We start from the raw sequence: 23,348 nt of genomic DNA on the forward strand, positions 1-23,348 counted from the left end.
AGTAGTCCAGTGTGTTGTATAGTATGGGGGCCCTCAGTAGTCCAGTGTGTTGTATAGTGTGGGGGCCCTCAGTAGTCCAGTGTGTTGTATAGTGTGGGGGCCCTCAGTAGTCCAGTGTGATGTATAGTGTGGGGACCCTCATTAGTCCAGTGTGCTGTATAGTGTGGGTGCCCACAGTAGTCTAGTGTGTTGTATAGTGTAGGGGGCCCTCAGTAGTCCTGTGAGGTGTATACTGTGCGGGCCCTCAGTTGTCCAGTGTGGGGGCCCTAAGTAGTCAAGTGTGTTGTATAGTGTGGGGGCCCTCAGTAGTCCAGTGTGATGTATAGTGTGGGGACCCTCAATAGTCCAGTGTGTTGTATAGTGTGGGGGCCAACAGTAGTCCAGTGTGTTGTATAGTGTGGGGGCCCTCAGTTGTAAAATGTGTTGTATAGTGGGGGGCCCTCAGTTGTCCAATGTGTTGTATAGTGTGGGGGCCCTCAGTAGTCCAGTGTGTTGTATAGTGTGGGGGCCCTCAGTAGTCCAATGAGTTGTAGAGTATGGGGGCCCCTCTGTAGTCCTGTGTGTTGTATAGTAAGGGGGCCCTCAGTAGTCCAGTGTGTTGTATAGTGTGGGGGCCCTCAGTAGTCCAGTATGTTGTATAGTGTGGGGGCCCCTCAGTAGTCCAGGGTGTTGTATAGTCTGGGGGCCCTCAGTAATCCAGTGTGTTGTATAGTGTGGGGGCCCTCAGTAGTCCAATGTGATGTATAGTGTGGGGGCCCTCAGTAGTCCAGTGTGTTGTATAGTGTGGGGGCCCTCAGTAGTCCAATGTGATGTATAGTGTGGGGGCCCTCAGTAGTCCAGTGTGTTATATAGTGTGAAGGCCCTCAGTAGTCCAGTGTGTTGTATAGTGTGGGGGCCCTCAGTAGTCCAATGTGTTGTATAGTGTGGGGGCCCTCAGTAGTCCAGTGTGTTGTATAGTGTGGGGGCCCTCAGTAGTCCTGTATGTTGTATAGTATGGGGGCCCTCAGAAGTCCAGTGTATTGTATAGTGTGGGGTCCCTTAGTAGTCCAGTGTGTTGTATAGTGTGGGGGGCCCTCAGTAGTCCAGTGTGTTGTATAGTGTGGGGGCCCTCAGTAGTCCAATGTGATGTATAGTGTGGGGGCCCTCAGTAGTCAGGTGTGTGTTGTATAGTGTGGGGGGCTCAGAACTCCAGTGTGTTGTATAGTGTGGGGGCCCTCAGTAGTCCAATGTGTTGTACAGTGTAAGGGCCCTCAGTAGTCCAGTGTGTTTTATAGTATGGGGGCCCTCAGTAGTCCAGTGTGTTGTATAGTGTGGGGGCCCTCAGTAGTCCAGTATGTTGTATAGTGTGGGGGCCCTCAGTAGTCCAGTGTGATGTATAGTGTGGGGACCCTCATTAGTCCAGTGTGCTGTATAGTGTGGGTGCCCACAGTAGTCTAGTGTGTTGTATAGTGTAGGGGGCCCTCAGTAGTCCTGTGAGGTGTATACTGTGCGGGCCCTCAGTTGTCCAGTGTGGGGGCCCTAAGTAGTCAAGTGTGTTGTATAGTGTGGGGGCCCTCAGTAGTCCAGTGTGATGTATAGTGTGGGGACCCTCAATAGTCCAGTGTGTTGTATAGTGTGGGGGCCAACAGTAGACCAGTGTGTTGTATAGTGTGGGGGCCCTCAGTTGTAAAATGTGTTGTATAGTGGGGGGCCCTCAGTTGTCCAATGTGTTGTATAGTGTGGGGGCCCTCAGTAGTCCAGTGTGTTGTATAGTGTGGGGGCCCTCAGTAGTCCAATGAGTTGTATAGTATGGGGGCCCTCTGTAGTCCTGTGTGTTGTATAGTAAGGGGGCCCTCAGTAGTCCAGTGTGTTGTATAGTGTGGGGGCCCTCAGTAGTCCAGTATGTTGTATAGTGTGGGGGCCCCTCAGTAGTCCAGGGTGTTGTATAGTCTGGGGGCCCTCAGTAATCCAGTGTGTTGTATAGTGTGGGGGCCCTCAGTAGTCCAGTGTGTTCTATAGTGTTGGGAGCCCTCAATAGTCCAGTGTGTTGTATAGTGTGGGGGCCCTCAGTAGTCCAGTGAGTTATATAGTGTGGGGCCCTCAGTAGTCCAGTGTGTGGTAAAGTCTGTGGGGCCCTCAGTAGTCCAGTGTGTTCTATAGTGTTGGGAGCCCTCAATAGTCCAGTGTGTGGTAAAGTGTGGGGGCCCTCAGTAATCCAGTGTGTTGTATAGTGTGGGGGCCCTCAGTAGTCCAGTGTGTGGTAAAGTGTGTGGGGCCCTCAGTAGTCCAGTGTGTTCTATAGTGTTGGGAGCCCTCAATAGTCCAGTGTGTTGTATAGTGTGGGGGCCCTCAGTAATCCAGTGTGTTGTATAGTGTGGGGGCCCTCAGTAGTCCAGTGTGTTCTAAAGTGTTGGAAACCCTCATTAGTCCAGTGACGTATAGTGTGGGAGCCCTCAGTAGTCCAGTGTTGTATAGTGTGGGGGCCCTCCGTAGTATAGTGTGTTGTACAGTGTGGGGGCCCTCAGTAGTCCAGTGTTGTATTGTGTGGGGGCCCTCCGTAGTATAGTGTGTTGTACAGTGTGGGAGCCATCAGTAGTCCTGTGTGTTGTATAGTGTGGGGGCCCTCCGTAGTATAGTGTGTTGTATAGTTTGGGGGCCCTCAGTAGTCCTGTGTGTTGTATAGTGTGGGACCCTCAGTAGTCCAGTGTGTGGTAAAGTGTGGGGGGCCCCTCAATAGTCCAGTGTGTTGTATAGTGTTGGGAGCCTTCAATAGTCCAGTGTGTTGTATAGTGTGGGGGCCCTCAGTAGCCCAGTGTGTTGTATAGTGCGGGGGGCCCCCTCAATAGTCCTTTGTGTTGTATAGTGTTGGGAGCCCTCAATAGTCCAGTGTGTTGTATAGTGTGGGGGTCCTCAGTAGTCCAGTGTTGTATAGTGTGGGGGCCCTCAGTAGTATAGTGTGTTGTACAGTGTGGGGGCCCTCAGTAGTAAAGTGTGTTGAACAGTGTGGGGGCCCTCAGTAGTACAGTGTGTTGTACAGTGTGGGGGGGCCCTCAGTAGTAAAGTGTGTTATACAGTGTGGGGGCCCCTCTGTAGTCCAGTGTGTTGTATAGTGTGGGGGCCCTCAGTAGTACAGTGTGTTATACAGTGTGGGGGCCCTCTGTAGTCCAGTGTGTTGTACTGTGTCGGGGGGCCCTCAGTAGTATAGTGTGTTATACAGTGTGGGGGCCCCTCAGTAGTCCAGTGTGTTGTATAGTGTGGGGTGCTCAGCATTATAGTGTGTTGTACAGTGTGGGGTCCCTCAGTAGTCCAGTGTGTTGTATAGTGTGGGGGCCCACAGTAGTCCAGTGTGTTGTATAGTGTAGGGGCCCTCAGTAGTCCAGTGTGTTGTATAGTGTGGGGGCCCTCAGTAGTCCAGTGTGCTGTGTAGTGTAGGGCCCTCAGAAGTCCAGTGTGTTGTATAGTGTGGGGTCCCTCAGTAGTCCAGTGTGTTGTACAGTGTGGGGGCCCTCAGTAGTCCAGTGTGTTGTATAGTGTGGGTGCCCTCAGTAGTCCAGTGTGTTGTATATTGTGTTGGGCTTTCAGTAGTGCAGTGTGTTGTATTGTGTGGGGGCCCTCAGTAGTTTAGTGTCGTTGAATAGTGTGGGGGGCCCTCATTAGTCCAGTGTGTTGGATAGTGTGGGGGCCCTCAGTAGTCCAGTGTGTTGTATAGTGTGGGGGCCCTCAGTATTCCTGTGTGTTGTATAGTGTGGGGGCCCTCAGTAGTCCAGTGTGTTGTATAGTGTGGGGGCCCTCAGTAGTCTAATGTGTTGTATAGTGTGGGGCCTCAGTAGTCTAATGTGTTGTATAGTGTGGGGGCCCTCAGTAGTCCAGTGTGTTGTATAGCGTGGGGGCCACCCAGTAGTCCAGTGTGTTGTATAGTGTGGGGGCCCTCAGTAGTCCAGTGTGTTGTACAGTGTTCGGGCCCTCAGTAGTTCAATTTGTTGTATGGTATCGGGGCCCTCAGTAGTCCAGTGTGTTGTACAGTGTGAGGGGCCCTCCTTTGTCCAGTGTGTTGTATAGTGTAGGGGCCCTCAGTAGTCCAATGTGTTGTATAGTGTGGGGGCCCTCAGTATTCCAGTGTGTTGTATAGTGTAGGGTCCCTCAGTAGTCCAGTGTGTTGTATAGTATGAGGGCCCTCAGTTGTCCAGGGTGTTTTACAGTGTGGGGGCCCTCAATAGTCCAGTGTGTTGTATAGTGTGGGGGCCCTCAGTAGTCCTGTATGTTATATAGTGTGGGGGCCCTCAGTAGTCCAGTGTGTTGTATAGTGTGGGGGCCCTCAGTAGTCCAGTGTGTTGTATAATGTGGGAGCCCTCAGTAGTCCTGTATGTTGTATAGTGTGGGGGCCCTCAGTAGTCCAGTGTGTTGTATAGTGTGGGGGCCCTCAGTAGTCCAGTGAGTTGTATAGTGTGGGGGCCCTCAGTAGTCCAGTGGGTTGTATAATATGGGGGCCGTCAGTAGCCCAGTGAGTTGTATAGTGTGGGGGCCCGCAGTAGTCCAGTGTGTTGTATAGTGTGGGGGCCCTCAGTAGTCCAGTGTGCTGTATAGTGAGGGGGCCCTCAGTAGTCCAGTGTGTTGTATAGTATGGGGGCCGACAGTAGTCCATTGTGTTGTATAGTGTGGGGGCCCCTCAGTAGTCCAGTGTGTTCTATAGTGTGGGGGACCCTCAGTAGTCCAGTGTGTTGTATAGTGTGGGGGCCCTCAGTAGTCCAGTGTGTTCTATAGTGTGGGGGCCCTCAGTAGTCCTGTATGTTGTATAGTGTGGGGGGCCCCCCAGTAGTCCAGTGTGTTGTATAGTGTGGGGGCCCTCGGTAGTCCAGTGTGTTGTATAGTGTGGGGGGCCCCCAGTACTCCAGTGTGTTGTATAGTGTGGGGGGCCCCCCAGTAGTCCAGTGTGTTATATAGTGTGGGGGCCCTCAGAAGTCCAGTGTGTTGTATAGTGTGGGGCCCTCAGTACTCCAGTGTTTTGTATAGTGTAGGGGCCATCAGAAGTCCAGTGTGTTGTATAGTGTGGGGGGGGCCTCAGTAATCCAGTGTGTTGTATAGTGTGGGGGGCCCTCAGTAGTCCAGTGTGTTGTAAAGTGCGGGGGGGCCCTCATTAGTCCAGTGTGATCTATTGTGTTGGGAGCCCTCAATAATCCAGTGTGTTGTATAGTGTGGGGGCCCTCAGTAGTCCAGTGTGTTGTATAGTGAGGGTCCTCATCAGTCCAGTGTTGTATAGTGTAGGGGCCCCCTCAGAAGTCCAGTGTGTTGTAAGTAGTGAAAAGTGCGACTAGAACCGCGCGCACCAGCTGTCAGGTGGGCCTAATAGGCCCAGGTGTGACAGCTGGTTGAGGTATGTAGGCCTTCCGGTATGTGGGGCGCTTTTTTCCGGGTGTTTGACATGCGCCGGATGCATGTGAGCGTCTGGTGTATGGTTACGCGGTCAGGGATGATGGGGGGTCATGTTGGGGGGGGTTGGAGAGTATGTGGGCTATGTGGTATATGTGGTATAGTATGGAATATGAGAAGAATATGTGTATAAGAGTAGATGAATATGTATGGGTGTTTGCCGTAGAGTTAATCCTGTGTGTGTAGATAATAGTTGATTAATAGATGAGTGTAAGCAATGCTATGTTGAGGGTGTGTGGAGGTGTGAGGGGTCCCAACATAGGTGGATATGTTGATGGGGTGGGGGAGGGGTGAGGGAGCTTCCCCTCGGCGGGAGAGGGATGGAGGGTCATTGTGGTTGAGAAGCGAGAGTGGAATGTGTTTGCAGTTTTTTGATGGCCATTATTTTCTTCGAGCTAGTTTGTAATGAGGGTAATAGTTTGGCCATACATGGCAGGAAGTGTGGAGGAGGAGGGTGAGTAAGAGAGAGCAGACACTTTTATGTTGTGAATGAGTATGAGCTAGCAGTTGGCAGAGAAGGTGTGTTTTATGTAACAATGCACTTGTACATGTGACAGACCAGGACGGATGTGGTCCAATAGCCTTAATCGTTTTTCAAAGTCTACAGAGGGTGTGTACTGTCCACCGTTCAGTGGCTAACTGAAGAGTATTTCCAGTAGGTGTTTGGGTTATATTTTCCCCTCCCCCGCCCCACTCCCCCTCAGCTCCCCTTTGTCAGGGGACAAGCGACATCTATCATGGGTAATTTCACACTCCATGGATCTGGAGGCCTGCTTTGAGAGAGTTTTGTCATAGCACACACCTCAGCCAGAATGTTTGCGTTTTCTCGCTAGTGAAAGAGAGAATATATGCGCCTTTTATAACATTCTTTACTGAATATTTTTACTTTTTTCTCACACAAGCAACCATATTGACGGTGCGCAATGACTGCCATTACTTCCTCCTACACGGGCAGAAGTGCCGGGGAATCCATTACCCACTGTGGTTTCGTTAAGGAAAGGGAGATGTAGCTACTGTCAGCGGTCCCCACCTGTTCCACTTACCATCCCCCTCACACTGGGGGGGGGGGGGGACTGATGGCAATGGGGTGTACCCTCTCTCTCTCTCTCTCTCTCTCTCTCTCTCTCTCTCTCTCTCTCTCTCTCTCTCTCTCTCTCTCTCCCTCTCTCTCTCTCTCTCTCTCTCTCTCTCTCTCTCTCTCTCTCTCTCTCTCTCTCTCTCTCTCTCTCTCTCTCTCTCTCTCTCTCTCTCTCTCTCTCTCTCTCTCGCTCTCTCTCTCTCTCTCGCTCTCTCTCTCTCTCTCTCTCTCTCTCTCTGTCTCTCTCTCTCTCTGTCTCTCTCTCTCTCTGTCTCTCTCTCTCTCTCTCTCTCTCTCTCTCTCTCTCTCTCTCTCTCTCTCTCTCTCTCTCTCTCTCTCTCTCTCTCTCTCTCTCTCTCTCTCTCTCTCTCTCTCTCTCTCTCTCTCTCTCTGTTTCTCTCTCTCTGTCTCTCTCTCTCTCTGTCTGTCTCTCTCTCTCTCTCTCTCTCTCTCTCTCTCTCTCTCTCTCTCTCTCTCTCTCTCTCTCTCTCTCTCTCTCTCTCTCTCTCTCTCTCTCTCTCTCTCTCTCTCTACATAGTGAGAGAGGGACATAGCATTGAGCGTGGCAATGTTCTTTCTCAAAGGTGTGCCATGAGCTCAACATGCAAATTCCAAATGCAGACCTGGGCGGCTTCCCTCTTGGGAGTCTGACACACACTGATTAACAAGCTATCTGATTATTTATACAGCTTCTCTCTCTCTACATTATATGTGGGGATTACATAGTGTGTTAAGAACTACCTACGTGATGCTAAACAGTCCAATCACACGAATCAGTCAGATGGGCAGTAAAGGCTTGCAGAGACACATAAAGGGGTCCAGGACTGAACCCCCAATTCATTTTAGCTAAGCAAGTTACAATCACGACGAGCTAGTTACAAAATTCAATATAAGTCGGCACATCGATTCTGAAGACTTGATCACTACCTACAAATTTTTGTTAATTGTGATCGCAACATCTGCTGTCTAAATAAATATCATTGAAATGTAAGCGTGTCTACTCAATCTCCATCATCTCTTCATCCTACACCAATTATTACTGTGCAGACCTTGTAACACACAACTGCGTTATCATAGCAAGACTCCTATCCTGAATGAGTGAAGCATCTTTCCGTCTCGTTAGGGTCTGACCATCGTATCCCTCCCTAGCACGAGTTTTCATTCGCCATCGTCCTTCGCGCTCATCAGTCATTAGTGATCGTTCGACCCAGCAGAAAAAAAAACAGAGACTGTTGACTGTGTGACAGTTTTAGCCCTCTGTAACACATTGTAACGTAACGCAAATAAACTTTCGGCAGTCCAAATAACATTATGACATAGTTCATCTTCATTACATCTCTTATCAATACTACTGTGTGATGGTTTTAGCGCTCTGTAACACATTGTAACGTAATGCAAATCAACTTTCTGCAGTCCAAATAACATGACTTAGTCCATCTCCATTACATCTCTTATCAAATATAAATATTACTGCGTGATGGTTTTAGCGCCACTCGATATCTGTCTGTCTGTCCATCACGCGACTGGGTTAATGTTTTTGAAAACAAATGTGAAGCTTTGTAGTAGCATTGTAGGTGAAAAATATAGTTTATCATTCTCTTAATACGTTTTATTCAATAACTGGTAGACATAACATAAGACACTTACATATTTATCTTGGTAAAACATAATAACTTTTAGACATAACATAAGACAGAATAACTGACAGACATAACATAAGACAGAAAAACTGGCAGACATAACATAAGCCAGAATAACTGACAACATAACACAGCATAATGCAGTCACATGGTGTTAGCATAGCGGGTGAAAAAGTAGTTTATCATTCTCTTAATACGTTTTATTCAATAACTGGTAGACATAACATAAGACAGAATAACTGCCAAACGTCTTCATTTTTTTCAACTATTATGAGTTGTTTTCCATGTTTTCTTAACACCAGGGCTAAGTGAACCAGAGCTGTGTAGTAGTTGACCTCCCATTCAAGCTTTTCATCTTGATTCAAGCCATTACTGTCAATCATTCCCAACCCATGAGGAATTTTGACGCGCTTGATTGAATTATGTCGCTTAGTCATGCTTAAAATTTGTTTAATGCATAATTTAAAACTCCATCGTCTCTTGATCTTAGTATCGTTGCAGAGCCCCTCCATTATACAATCTTAATCCTCCCCCTCCTCACACTGTTCTAATAGAATGTTTTTGCTAACAGCATTATTTTCTATTGGTGGGCCTACGCTATACCGGGTCACAATAGCTATAACATGTGGTATGCTTTCTGGTGCGGGAGAAGAAGAAAAGACTGCTCCTCCTACTTTGATGCGATCAGCCACTACCACATAGTTACTTAATGGTTGAATCGCGCGCTGTAGTCGTGTATAAGGATACCTTTCCCAGATCTCCAAGACATTCCTCGTGAATGGGCGTGAATTGAAGGAATATCATACACTATTCATACACTATACAGTCACCAGGACGGAAGTCATCCGATGCTAGATAATCACCTTCTACTTTGTAGTCTTTAAGACAGGATAGCTTATTAAGCTATACCTTGAACACATCTTGTCAGTTATTAAACACGAGTTTAATTATATACAGTATAGAGTTACCATATACTCTTTTCATTCTTCTATTACATCTGTAAACATACTCAACTGTTTGTTAAAGTGGGAAGATAAACCCACATAAATATAAACCCAGATAAAAGAGTATATTATTATTATTTCTATTAATTGCAAGCAAAGGAAAAATGGTAACAATAATAAATAAATAAAGTGAATAGTTTATATATTTCTAGTCTGCTGTTAAATCAATGAGTTCGATATCTCCTGTGAGGTCTGTTATAAGCACGGCTCTGCAAGGGGGTTTTGTAGTTTCACCTTCTGCTTCGACCACATCCGCATTCAAGTTGTTGTTCTTCATCCGACGATAAGCAGAGGCAACTCCTTCACTTAAGTTATGTGTAAGCACACCGTGTGTAAGCAAAGCTGCTGGGATTGCATTGCTTGCAGAGTCAACCATCACAAATTTCAACCCGCGACGCTGGTAATGCTGCTCCAACTTCATCATTATGGGTAGATATTTCAGTCTCCATACTTCTTGATTGTAGCTCTTCCAATACTGACCGCAGCCCATCCCAAGTCCAAAGGGGAAAATTATGCGATTCATTTTATATTCTTCTTCTCTTGTTAAGATGACGGCAAAGGCCTTATGCAGAGATTTTGTAAACCAATAGCGTCTCGTTTCTTCTGTATCCACTGTAAGCCACTGTAGTAGTGCGGGTCGGCAGCATATAATGTCTTGATTTTCTTCATCGACATGTTTAGGGGTGTAGATGAGTTCCCTCCAGCGTGATGTGTTATTAATCCGATGAGACGAGGTAGATGAGGATCATCACCAATTCGATTGTTGAATTGAGGGGGTTCACCATAGACAATCTCTCCCAGCATGGCTTGATCTCTTCTCTCTGCACGATTTTTGTATGGTAGTTTGCTCCGATGAATGCGATCATAGGGATAACGAGTCCATAATTCTTCAACCACCCCACTCATCATCACGCTAGTGGTGTCCATATCGTAGATGATGCAGTCGGAGTAGGAGTACTCCGAAAAAGATGAAAGGCTGCCGGCTACAGTCATCAACATCTTATCTGATGAGTAGAGGAAATGAGTCGGAGAGTGGAGAGCCGCCACCCCTTTATACGGTTGTCCGAAGGTTAGCGGGTTTCCTGTTTTGTTTCGTCCCTGTTTCCCTGGGGCGGACTAAAATCACTTTGACGTTATAAGGTTTTAAACTCCCCTGCATATTTTGAATAATGGGAAGGTAAGTACTTTCCCAGTCTACAGCTTCACACCGACCTGACATACCTACACCCCAAGGGAGAATAACTTTCTTGATCTCCTCTGTATCTTCAATATACAATATGAGTTCTTCTAAAGATTTCGCCAAGTATAACAAGCGGTTTTCTTTCGTATCAGCACGCAAACCTTTAACCATAGAGTAATCTTTTGATTTATCGGTAATGGCTTGAGCAATATCATTCCTCTCAATAGGCTTCCCTAATCCATACTGAGTTGCCAAGGCTACTATGCTTGGTCCTTGACTGCCTCTGCTGATGTGAATGGATCCAGGTGTTGGACGGTCTTCTCTAATGCATCTCTTTAGATTATACAATTGCGTTCTGGCGTAAGCGGTGGCGTGAGGATACTTATCTGCAATGTCCTGTGACATGCCGTAGGGGGAGCATGATATACAATTTACAGAGTAGACAATGCAGCACTCTCGATTGTTAAATCCTCATCTGTCATGTATCCGTGATGGACTTCTACAGAATTCATTTTGGCTCTGGAGTTCATTTTTTCTCCCAACGCGATATAGATGAAACACAGGGGTGTGATGAGTGGGTAGTAATGAATTAGTGGGATCTACCCCCCTTTTATTCCCCTCGGCGCGTGTGTGGCACACGCGCCTGCTCCCAGGATAGTTTCCAGTTAATGATTAACCACACTCCGTAGCTGTGTATTTATATTACTTATTTATTTATTTATATAATAAATAAATATATATATATATATATATATATATATATATATATATATATATATATATATATATAATATATATATATATATATATATATATGCGAACAAGCCAGAATGGTCCCCTGGACAATATGCAACTGAAAACTCACACCCCAGAAGTGACTCGAACCCATACTCCCAGAAGCAACGCAACTGGTATGTACAAGACGCCTTAATCCACTTGACCATCACGACCGGACATAATGAGGTGATAGCCGAGGCTATTTGAACCACCCCACCGCCGGCACTCGGATAGTTATCTTGGGCATAGCATTTTACCAAATCACCTCATTCTTAGGGGCACATGTGAGGAACACAAATGCGAACAAGCCAGAATGGTCCCCTGGACAATATGCAACTGAAAACTCACACCCCAGAAGTGGTTCAAACGGTGGGGTGGTTCAAATAGCCTCGGCTATCACCTCATTATGTCCGGTCGTGATGGTCAAGTGGATTAAGGCGTCTTGTACATACCAGTTGCGTTGCTTCTGGGAGTATGGGTTCGAGTCACTTCTGGGGTGTGAGTTTTCAGTTGCATATTGTCCAGGGGACCATTCTGGTTTGTTCGCATTTGTGTTCCTCACGTGTGCCCCTAAGAATGAGGTGATTTGGTAAAATGCTATGCCCAAGATAACTATCCGAGTGCCGGCGGTGGGGTGGTTCAAATAGCCTCGGCTATCACCTCATTATGTCCGGTCGTGATGGTCAAGTGGATTAAGGCGTCTTGTACATACCAGTTGCGTTGCTTCTGGGAGTATGGGTTCGAGTCACTTCTGGGGTGTGAGTTTTCAGTTGCATATTGTCCAGGGGACCATTCTGGCTTGTTCGCATTTGTGTTCCTCACGTGTGCCCCTAAGAATGAGGTGATTTGGTAAAATGCTATGCCCAAGATAACTATCCGAGTGCCGGCGGTGGGGTGGTTCAAATAGCCTCGGCTATCACCTCATTATGTCCGGTCGTGATGGTCAAGTGGATTAAGGCGTCTTGTACATACCAGTTGCGTTGCTTCTGGGAGTATGGGTTCGAGTCACTTCTGGGGTGTGAGTTTTCAGTTGCATATTGTCCAGGGGACCATTCTGGCTTGTTCGCATTTGTGTTCCTCACGTGTGCCCCTAAGAATGAGGTGATTTGGTAAAATGCTATGCCCAAGATAACTATCCGAGTGCCGGCGGTGGGGTGGTTCAAATAGCCTCGGCTATCACCTCATTATGTCCGGTCGTGATGGTCAAGTGGATTAAGGCGTCTTGTACATACCAGTTGCGTTGCTTCTGGGAGTATGGGTTCGAGTCACTTCTGGGGTGTGAGTTTTCAGTTGCATATTGTCCAGGGGACCATTCTGGCTTGTTCGCATTTGTGTTCCTCACGTGTGCCCCTAAGAATGAGGTGATTTGGTAAAATGCTATGCCCAAGATAACTATCCGAGTGCCGGCGGTGGGGTGGTTCAAATAGCCTCGGCTATCACCTCATTATGTCCGGTCGTGATGGTCAAGTGGATTAAGGCGTCTTGTACATACCAGTTGCGTTGCTTCTGGGAATATGGGTTCGAGTCACTTCTGGGGTGTGAGTTTTCAGTTGCATATTGTCCAGGGGACCATTCTGGCTTGTTCGCATTTGTGTTCCTCACGTGTGCCCCTAAGAATGAGGTGATTTGGTCAAATGCTATGCCCAAGATAACTATCCGAGTGCCGGCGGTGGGGTGGTTCAAATAGCCTCGGCTATCACCTCATTATGTCCGGTCGTGATGGTCAAGTGGATTAAGGCGTCTTGTACATACCAGTTGCGTTGCTTCTGGGAGTATGGGTTCGAGTCACTTCTGGGGTGTGAGTTTTCAGTTGCATATTGTCCAGGGGACCATTCTGGCTTGTTCGCATTTGTGTTCCTCACGTGTGCCCCTAAGAATGAGGTGATTTGGTAAAATGCTATGCCCAAGATAACTATCCGAGTGCCGGCGGTGGGGTGGTTCAAATAGCCTCGGCTATCACCTCATTATGTCCGGTCGTGATGGTCAAGTGGATTAAGGCGTCTTGTACATACCAGTTGCGTTGCTTCTGGGAGTATGGGTTCGAGTCACTTCTGGGGTGTGAGTTTTCAGTTATATATATATATATATATATATATATATATATATATATATATATATATATATATATATATATATATATATATATATATTATATATTATATATATATATATATATATATATATATAAATATATATATATATATATATAAATATATATATATATATATATATATATATATAAATATATATATATATATATATATATATATATATATATATATATAAATATATATATATATATATATATATATATATATATATATATATATATATATATATATATATATATATATATATATATATATATATATATATATATATATATATATATATATATATAACATATTTATCTCCAACAAAACTACTCTCCCTGGGCGAGTGTTTAGAGTGTGTAAACTTTAATCCACTACTGGATAGAACAGATTAGATTTTTTTTTATCTTTCCTACCAGCACTGCTTAAACTAGATGGGTTTACCTTTAAGCTAATACATAGATCTCTCAATGAATATGTAGCGAAATGCGTCACCCACTTTCTCGAGGATAAATAGGCCGGGAGCGGTCCAACCTTTACCACAATTTCGAGTGTTCGACCAAACATGGACGTCTTTCGCACCAAATCATTTCGCAGCATGGAACGATTGCGATGTCAGCAGATGAGGCTAGACACTTTTGTGGGATGGCGTCTTGATTGGCTTTTGCCTAGGGATTTAGCTAGGCACGGATTCTACTTCGCCAAATCCGTGGAATTGGCGAAGTTTTGCATATGCAGTTTCCGCTATGCTTTAATAGGGGGGTGGGTTGAGGGGGACGACACCCCTCGCAGTCGACATGTAGCTGCAGCACCACACTGTCCTTTCAACGGTGAAACGTTGAAAGGTAAGAAACGTTGGGCGTTTAAACGCCCTGAAAATGCCAGCATTGCGCTAAACAACACACTCTACGCCTATGGATTGAATTTCACCTATTCCGTCCTACAACTAGAAAGAGGGAGAAATTCAGCTAACAGTTGTAAGTACCCATCACAATTAAGTGTTATCTCTTAGTGAATAACGTTGGTTGTATAGTCATTGTGAATAGCATGATAATAAGATTTGAGGCACATTCCTATGTTTGTTTCCTTAGTGTAGACTGCAGTGTGGAAAACTCCGCTCCTCTCCATGACTGTTACATCTAGAAACATCTGTTACATCCACACTGCAGTCTACACTAAGGAAACAAACATAGGAATGTGCCTGAATGCCAACAGTGACTGCCCAGACAGGTACAAGAGGAGTGTTGTTAACGCTTATGTCGACCGTGCTCTAAGCCACAGCTCAGAATGGAAGCAAGTCGACGAAGAACTCTGTAGGGTAAGGAAGGTCCTAGTCAACAACGGCTTCTCCTATGGTTTCGTGGAAGACATCATAAGAAGGAAAGTGAAACACCATGCAACCTCTGAAGAGACAACTAACACAACACCTATACCCCCTATTAGACTATTTTACAGGAACTTCTTTTCCACAGCCCATAAAACGGAGGAAAGGGTCCTGAAAGATATTGTTAGTAGAAACGTTATCCCTACAGACAAAAATCAGAAGATACAACTGACAATTTACTATAAAACCAAAAAAACGGCCAGCCTACTCATGAGAAACTCTCCAGACACAAAACAGAACGCTTTAAAAGAGACCAACGTCGTCTATGCCTTCAAATACCCTCTTGGGGATTGTAAGCCTCAATAAACTCAGTATATAGGCAAGACAACAACATCTCTTTCCAGGCGATTAACGATGCATAAGCAACAGGGCTCCATTAAGGAACATATAGTCTCTTCCCACAACCAAACCATCACCAGAGAAATCTTAGCAAACAACACAGAAATCATTGATAGATACAGCGATAGCAGGCGGCTTGTCGTCTGCGAGGCACCACACATCAAGAAGTCAACACCAGCAATCAACAGCCAATTAATGCACAACTATATTCTACCCTCTTCAAGGCTCCGCTCCAATATAGAAGCATCAAGAAATATTGGCCAATAAAAATAGGCCTTCTGCAGTTACCTACCTTTAATACCCATTGTTTCGTGTCCTGTCTTGTGTTAAAAGTTTATTTTCACCTTATCCAAAACTATTGTAACATGTCACCTCACCCAAATGTAGGTATAAAAACTCGAAGATGTTTAAGCTCTATTCAGTTAAAGTTGTGTATGTGTGTGTAAACTAAAACCTTTGAAAATGTAATAAGTTTTACGAAACGCGCTCAAGTGTCGCGTCAGACACTTGAGTTCATTCACACAAAATGAATTTTGGAGAATCGATTTTTGAATTACCATCAACAGTGAAAAGAAACGTAAGAAAGATCGAGAAAATTCGTGTTAGAATTATTAATCTTACTTGTTCGGTCATATTTAATAATATATGTCTACAGTAAAGACTGCTACCAAAATATACTAATACATATATATATATATATATATATATATATATATATATATATATATATATATATATATATATATATATATATATATATATATATATATATATATATATATATATATTTATATATATATATATATATATATATATATATATATATATATATATATATATATATATGTCGTACCTAGTAGCCAGAACGCACTTTTTGGCTTACTATGCAAGGCCCGATTTGCCTAATAAGTCAAGTTTTCCTGAATTAATATATTTTTTCTATTTTTTTTCTTATGAAATGATAAAGCTACCCATTTCATTATTTATGAGGTCATTTTTTTTATTGGAGTTAAAATTAACGTAGATATATGACTGAACCTAACCAACCCTACCTAACCTAACCTAACCAATCTCTATAGGTTAGGTTAGGTTAGGTAGCCGAAAAAGTTAGGTTAGGTTAGGTTAGGTAGGTTAGGTAGTCGAAAAACAATTAATTCATGAAAACTTGGCTTATTAGGCAAATCGGGCCTTGCATAGTAGGCTGAGAAGTGCGTTCTGGCTATTAGGTACGACATATATATATATATATATATATATAAATATATATATATATGTCGTACCTAGTAGCCAGAACTCACTTCTGAGCCTACTATGCAAGGCCCGATTTGCCTAATAAGCCAAGTTTTCATGAATTAATTGCTTTTCGACTACCTAACCTACCTAACCTAACCTAACCTAACTTTTTCGGCTACCTAACCTAACCTAACCTATAAAGATAGGTTAGGTTAGGTTAGGTAGGGTTGGTTAGGTTCGGTCATATATCTACGTTAATTTTAACTCCAATAATAAAAAATTGACCTCATACATAATGAAATGGGTAGCTTTATCATTTCATAAGAAAAAAATTAGAGAAAATATATTAATTCATGAAAACTTGGCTTATTAGGCAAATCGGGCCTTGTATTGTAGGCTGAAAAGTGAGTTCTGGCTACTAGGTACGACATATATATATATATATATATATATATATATATATATATATATATATATAAATATATATATATATATATATATATATATATATATATATATATAAATATATATATATATATATATATATATATATATATATATATATATATATATATATATATATATATATATATATATATATATGTCGTACCTAGTAGCCAGAACGCACTTCTCAGCCTACTATGCAAGGCCCGATTTGCCTAATAAGCCAAGTTTTCATGAATTAATTGTTTTCGACTACCTAACCTACCTAAGCTAACCTAACCTAACTTTTTCGGCTACCTAACCTAACCTAACCTATAAAGATAGGTTAGGTTAGGTTAGGTAGGGTTGGTTAGGTTCGGTCCTATATGTACGTTAATTTTAACTCCAATAAAAAAAAAATGACCTCATACATAGTGAAATGGGTAGCTTTATCATTTCAAGAGAAAAAAAATAGAGAAAATATATTAATTCAGGAAAACTTGGCTTATTAGGCAAATCGGGCCTTGCATGATAGGCTGAGAAGTGCGTTCTGGCTACTAGGTACGACATATATATATATATATATATATATATATATATATATATATATATATATATATATATATATATATATATATATATATATATATATATATATATATATATATATGTCGTACCTAGTAGCCAGAACTCACTTCTCAGCCTACTATTCAAGGCCCGATTTGCCTAATAAGCCAAGTTTTCCTGAATTAATATATTTACTATAATTTTTTTCTTATGAAATGATAAAGCAACCCTTTTCTCTATGTATGAGGTCAATTTTTTTTTATTGGAGTTAAAATTAACGTAGATAAATGACCGAACCTAACCAACCCTACCTAACCTAACCTAACCTATATTTATAGGTAAGGTTAGGTTAGGTAGCCAAAAAAAGCTAGGTTAGGTTAGGTTAGGTAGGTTAGGTAGAAGAAAAAACATTAATTCATGAAAACTTGGCTAATTAGGCAAATCGGGCCTTGAATAGTAGGCTGAGAAGTGCGTTCTGGCTATTAGGTACGACATATATATATATATATATATATATATATATATATATATATATATATATATATATATATATATATATATATATATATATATATATATATATATATATTTTATATATATATATATTTTGGTAGCAGTCTTTCCTGTAGACATATATTATTAAATATGACCGAAAAAGTAAGATTAATAATTCTAACACGAATTTTCTCAATCTTTCGTACATTTCTTTTCACTGTTGGAGGTAAATCAAAAATCAATTCTCCAACATTCATTTTTATTCCTAGTCTGACGCGACACGAGCGCGTTTCATAAAACTTATTACATTTTCAAAGACTTTAGTATACAAATACACAACTGAATAGAACTTACGCATCTCCGATTTTATATCTACATTTGAGAGAGGTGGATGGGGTGAGGTGGCATTAATAGGGTATTAATTTCATCAACACAAGACAGAACAAGAGGTGGCATTAATATGTTATTAATTTCATCAACACAAGACAGAACACGAAACAATGGGTATTGAATAGAAGTGATTGTAGAAAGCCTATTGATCCATATTTCTTGATGCTTCTATATTGGGGCGGAGTCTTGAGGTGGGTAGAATATAGTTGTGCATTAATTGGCTGTTGATTGCTGGTGTTGACTTCTTGATGTGTAGTGCCTCGCAGACGTCAAGCCGCCTGCTATCGCTGTATCTATCGATGATTTCTGTGTTGTTTACTAGGATTTCTCTGGCGATGGTTTGGTTGTGGGAAGAGATTATATGTTCCTTAATGGAGCCCTGTTGCTTATGCATCGTTAAACGCCTAGAAAGAGATGTTGTTGTCTTGCCTATATACTGTTTTTTTTTGGAGCTTACAGTCCCCAAGAGGGCATTTGAAGGCATAGACGACGTTAGTCTCTTTTAAAGCGTTCTGTTTTGTGTCTGGAGAGTTTCTCATGAGTCGGCTGGCCGTTTTTCTGGTTTTATAGTAAATCGTCAGTTGTATCCTCTGATTTTTGTCTGTAGGGATAACGTTTCTATTAACAATATCTTTCAGGACCCTTTCCTCCGTTTTATGAGCTGTGGAAAAGAATTTCCTGTAAAATAGTCTGATAGGGGGTATAGGTGTTGTGTTAGTTGTCTCTTCAGAGGTTGCATAGCGTTTAACTTTCCTTCTTATGATGTCTTCAACGAAACCATTGGAGAAGCCGTTGTTGACTAGGACCTGCCGGTCCTAGGCAGGTATATATATATATATATATATATATATATATATATATATATATATATATATATATATATATATATATATATATATATATATATATATATATATATATATATATATATATATATATATATATATGTCGTACCTAGTAGCCAGAACGCACTTCTCAGCCTACTATGCAGGGCCCAATTTGCCTAATAAGCCAAGTTTTCATGAATTAATTGTTTTTCGACTACCTAACCTACCTAACCTAACCAAACCTAACTTTTTCGGCTACATAACCTAACCTAACCTATAAAGATAGGTTAGGTTAGGTTAGGTAGGGTTGGTTAGGTTCTGTTATATATCTACGTTAATTTTAACTCGAATAAAAAAAAATTGACCTCATGCATAATGACATGGGTAGCTTTATCATTTCATTAGAACAAAATTTGAAAAAATATATTAATTCAGGAAAACTTGGCTTATTAGGCAAATCGGGCCTTGCATAGTAGGCTGAGAAGTGCGTTCTGGCTACTAGGTACGACATATATATATATATATATATATATATATATATATATATATATATATATATATATATATATATATATATACATATATATATATATATATATATATATATATATATATATATATATATATATATATATATATATATATATATATATATATGTCGTACCTAGTAGCCAGAACTCACTTCTCAGCCTACTATGCAAGGCCCGATTTGCCTAATAAGCCAAGTTTTCCTGAATTAATATATTTTCTATAATATTTTTCTTATGAAATGATATAGCTGCCCTTTTCACTATGTATGAGGTCAATTTTTTGTTATTGGAGTTAAAATTAACGTAGATATATGACCGAACCTAACCAACCCTACCTAACCTAACCTAACCTATCTTTATAGGTAAGGTTAGGTTAGGTAGCCAAAAAAAGCTAGGTTAGGTTAGGTTAGGTAGGTTAGGTAGACGAAAAAACATTAATTCATGAAAACTTGGCTTATTAGGCAAATCGGGCCTTGCATAGTAGGCTGAGAAGTGAGTTCTGGCTACTAGGTACGACATATATATATATATATATATATATATGTCGTACCTAATAGCCAGAACGCACTTCTCAGCCTACTATTCAAGGCCCGATTTGCCTAATAAGCCAAGTTTTCCTGAATTAATATATTTACTATAATTTTTTTCTTATGAAATGATAAAGCAACCCTTTTCTCTATGTATGAGGTCAATTTTTTTTTATTGGAGTTAAAATTAAAGTAGATATATGACCGAACCTAACCAACCCTACCTAACCTAACCTAACCTATATTTATAGGTAAGGTTAGGTTAGGTAGCCAAAAAAAGCTAGGTTAGGTTAGGTTAGATAGGTTAGGTAGACGAAAAAACATTAATTCATGAAAACTTGGCTTATTAGGCAAATCGGGCCTTGAATAGTAGGCTGAGAAGTGCGTTCTGGCTATTAGGTACGACATATATATATATATATATATATATATATATATATATATATGTCGTACCTAGTAGCCAGAACTCACTTCTCAGCCTACTATGCAAGGCCCGATTTGCCTAATAAGCCAAGTTTTCCTGAATTAATATATTTACTATAATTTTTTTCTTATGAAATGATAAAGCAACACTTTTCTCTATGTATGAGGTCAATTTTTTTTTATTGGAGTTAAAATTAACGTAGATATATGACCGAACCTAACCAACCCTACCTAACTTAACCTAACCTATATTTATAGGTAAGGTTAGGTTAGGTAGCCAAAAAAGCTAGGTTAGGTTAGGTTAGGTAGGTTAGGTTGACGAAAAAACATTAATTCATGAAAACTTGGCTTATTAGGCAAATCGGGCCTTGAATAGTAGGCTGAGAAGTGCGTTCTGGCTATTAGGTACGACATATATATATATATATATATATATATATATATATATATATATATATATATATATATATATATATATATATATATATATATATATATATATATATATATGTCGTACCTAGTAGCCAGAACGCACTTCTCAGCCTACTATGCAAGGCCCAATTTGCCTAATAAGCCAAGTTTTTGGCTTTTGCTATGCCCAAGATTACCATCCGAGTGCCGGCGGGGAAGTGGTTCAAATAGCTTCGGCTATCACTTCCTTATGTCCGGTCGTGATGGTCAAGCGGATTAAGGCGTCCCTGTACATACCAGTTGTGTTTCTCCTGGCAGTATGGGTTCGAGTCACTTCTGGGGTGTGAGTTTTCAGTTGCATATAGTCCTTGGCACCATTCAGGCTTTTTCGCATATGTGTTCCTCACGTGTTGCCCCAAAAAATGAGATGATTTGATAAAATGCTATGCCCAAGATTACCATCCGAGTGCCGGCGGGGAAGTGGTTCAAATAGCTTCGGCTATCACTTCCTTATGTCCGGTCGTGATGGTCAAGCTGATTAAGGCGTCCCTGTACATACCAGTTGCGTTGCTCCTGGCAGCATGGGTTCGAGTCACTTCTGGGGTGCGAGTTTTCAGTTGCATATAGTCCTGGGGACCATTCAGGCTTGTTCGCATATGTGTTCCTCACGTGTTGCCCCCAAAAATGAGGTGATTTGATAAAATGCTATGCCCAAGATTACCATCCGAGTGCCGGCGGGGAAGTGGTTAAAATAGCTTCGGCTAACACTTCCTTATGTCCGGTCGTGATGGTCAAGCGGATTAAGGCGTCCCTGTACATGCAGTTGCGTTGCTGCTGGCAGTATGGGTTCGAGTCACTTCTGGGGTGTGAGTTTTCAGTTGCATATAGTCCTGGGGACCATTCAGGCTTGTTCGCATATGTGTTCCTCACGTGTTGCCCCAAAAAATGAGGTGATTTGATAAAATGCTATGCCCAAGATTACCTTCCGAGTGCCGGCGGGGAAGTGGTTCAAATAGCTTCGGCTATCACTTCCTTATGTCCGGTCGTGATGGTCAAGCGGATTAAGGCGTCCCTGTACATACCAGTTACATTGCTCCTGGCAGTATGGGTTCGATTCACTTCTGGGGTGTGAGTTTTCAGTTGCATATAGTCCTGGGGACCATTCAGGCTTGTTCGCACATATATATATATATATATATATATATATATATATATATATATATATATATATATATATATATATATATATATATATATATATATATATATATATATATATATATATGTCGTACCTAGTAGCCAGAACGCACTTCTCAGCCTACTATGCAAGGCCCGATTTGCCTAATAAACCAAGTTTTCATGAATTAATGTTTTTTCGAGAACCTAACCTACCTAACCTAACCTAACTTTTTCTGCTACCTAACTTAACCTAACTTATAAAGATAGGTTAGGTTAGGTTAGGTAGGGTTGGTTAGGTTCGGTCATATATCTAAGTTAATTTTAACTCCAATAAAAAAAAATTTACCTCATACATAATGAAATGGGTAGCTTTATAATTTCATAAGAAAAAAATTAGAGAAAATATATTAATTCATGAAAACTTGGCTTATTAGGCAAATCGGGCCTTGCATAGTAGGCTGAGAAGTGCATTCTGGCTACTAGGTACGACATATATATATATATATATATATATATATATATATATATATATATATATGTCGTACCTAGTAGCCAGAACTCACTTCTCAGCCTACTATTCAAGGCCCGATTTGCCTAATAAGCCAAGTTTTCCTGAATTAATATATTTACTATAATTTTTTTCTGATGAAATGATAAAGCAACCCTTTTCTCTATGTATGAGGTCAATTTTTTTTATTGGAGTTAAAATTAACGTAGATATATGACCGAACCTAACCAACCCTACCTAACCTAACCTAACCTATATTTATAGGTAAGGTTAGGTTAGGTAGCCAAAAAAAGCTAGGTTAGGTTAGGTTAGGTAGGTTAGGTAGACGAAAAAACATTAATTCATGAAAACTTGGCTTATTAGGCAAATCGGGCCTTGAATAGTAGGCTGAGAAGTGCGTTCTGGCTATTAGGTACGACATATATATATATATATATATATATATATATATATATATATATATACATATATGTCGTACCTAGTAGCCAGAACGCACTTCTCAGCCAACTATGCAAGGCCCGATTTGCCTAATAAGCCAAGTTTTCATGAATTAATTGTTTTTCGACTACCTAACCTACCTAACCTAACCTAACCTAACTTTTTCGGCTACCTAACCAAACCTAACCTATAAAGATAGGTTAGGTTAGGTTAGGTAGGGTTGGTTAGGTTCGGTCATATATCTACTTTAATTTTAACTCCAATAAAAAAAAAAATTGACCTTATACATAATGAAATGGGTAGCTTTATCATTTCATAAGAAAAAAATTAGAAAAAATATATTAATTCAGGAAAACTTGGCTTATTAGGCAAATCGAGCCTTGAATAGTAGGCCAAAAAGTGAGTTCTGGCTACTAGGTACGACATATACATATATATATATATATATATATATATATATATATATATATATATATATATATATATATATATATAT

At 41.2% G+C, this 23,348-nt stretch overlaps 1 protein-coding gene across 2 annotated transcripts in view; it reads left to right on the forward strand.

Moving 5' to 3' along the window:
• Positions 1 to 23,348, forward strand: part of LOC123748693 (sulfotransferase 1B1) — a 248,916-nt gene that overhangs the window by 194,875 nt on the left and 30,693 nt on the right. The gene's annotated exons all lie outside the window — the stretch shown is intronic.

This window comes from Procambarus clarkii, chromosome 4, assembly GCF_040958095.1.
Source record: "Procambarus clarkii isolate CNS0578487 chromosome 4, FALCON_Pclarkii_2.0, whole genome shotgun sequence".
NCBI classification, from domain to species: domain Eukaryota; kingdom Metazoa; phylum Arthropoda; class Malacostraca; order Decapoda; family Cambaridae; genus Procambarus; species Procambarus clarkii.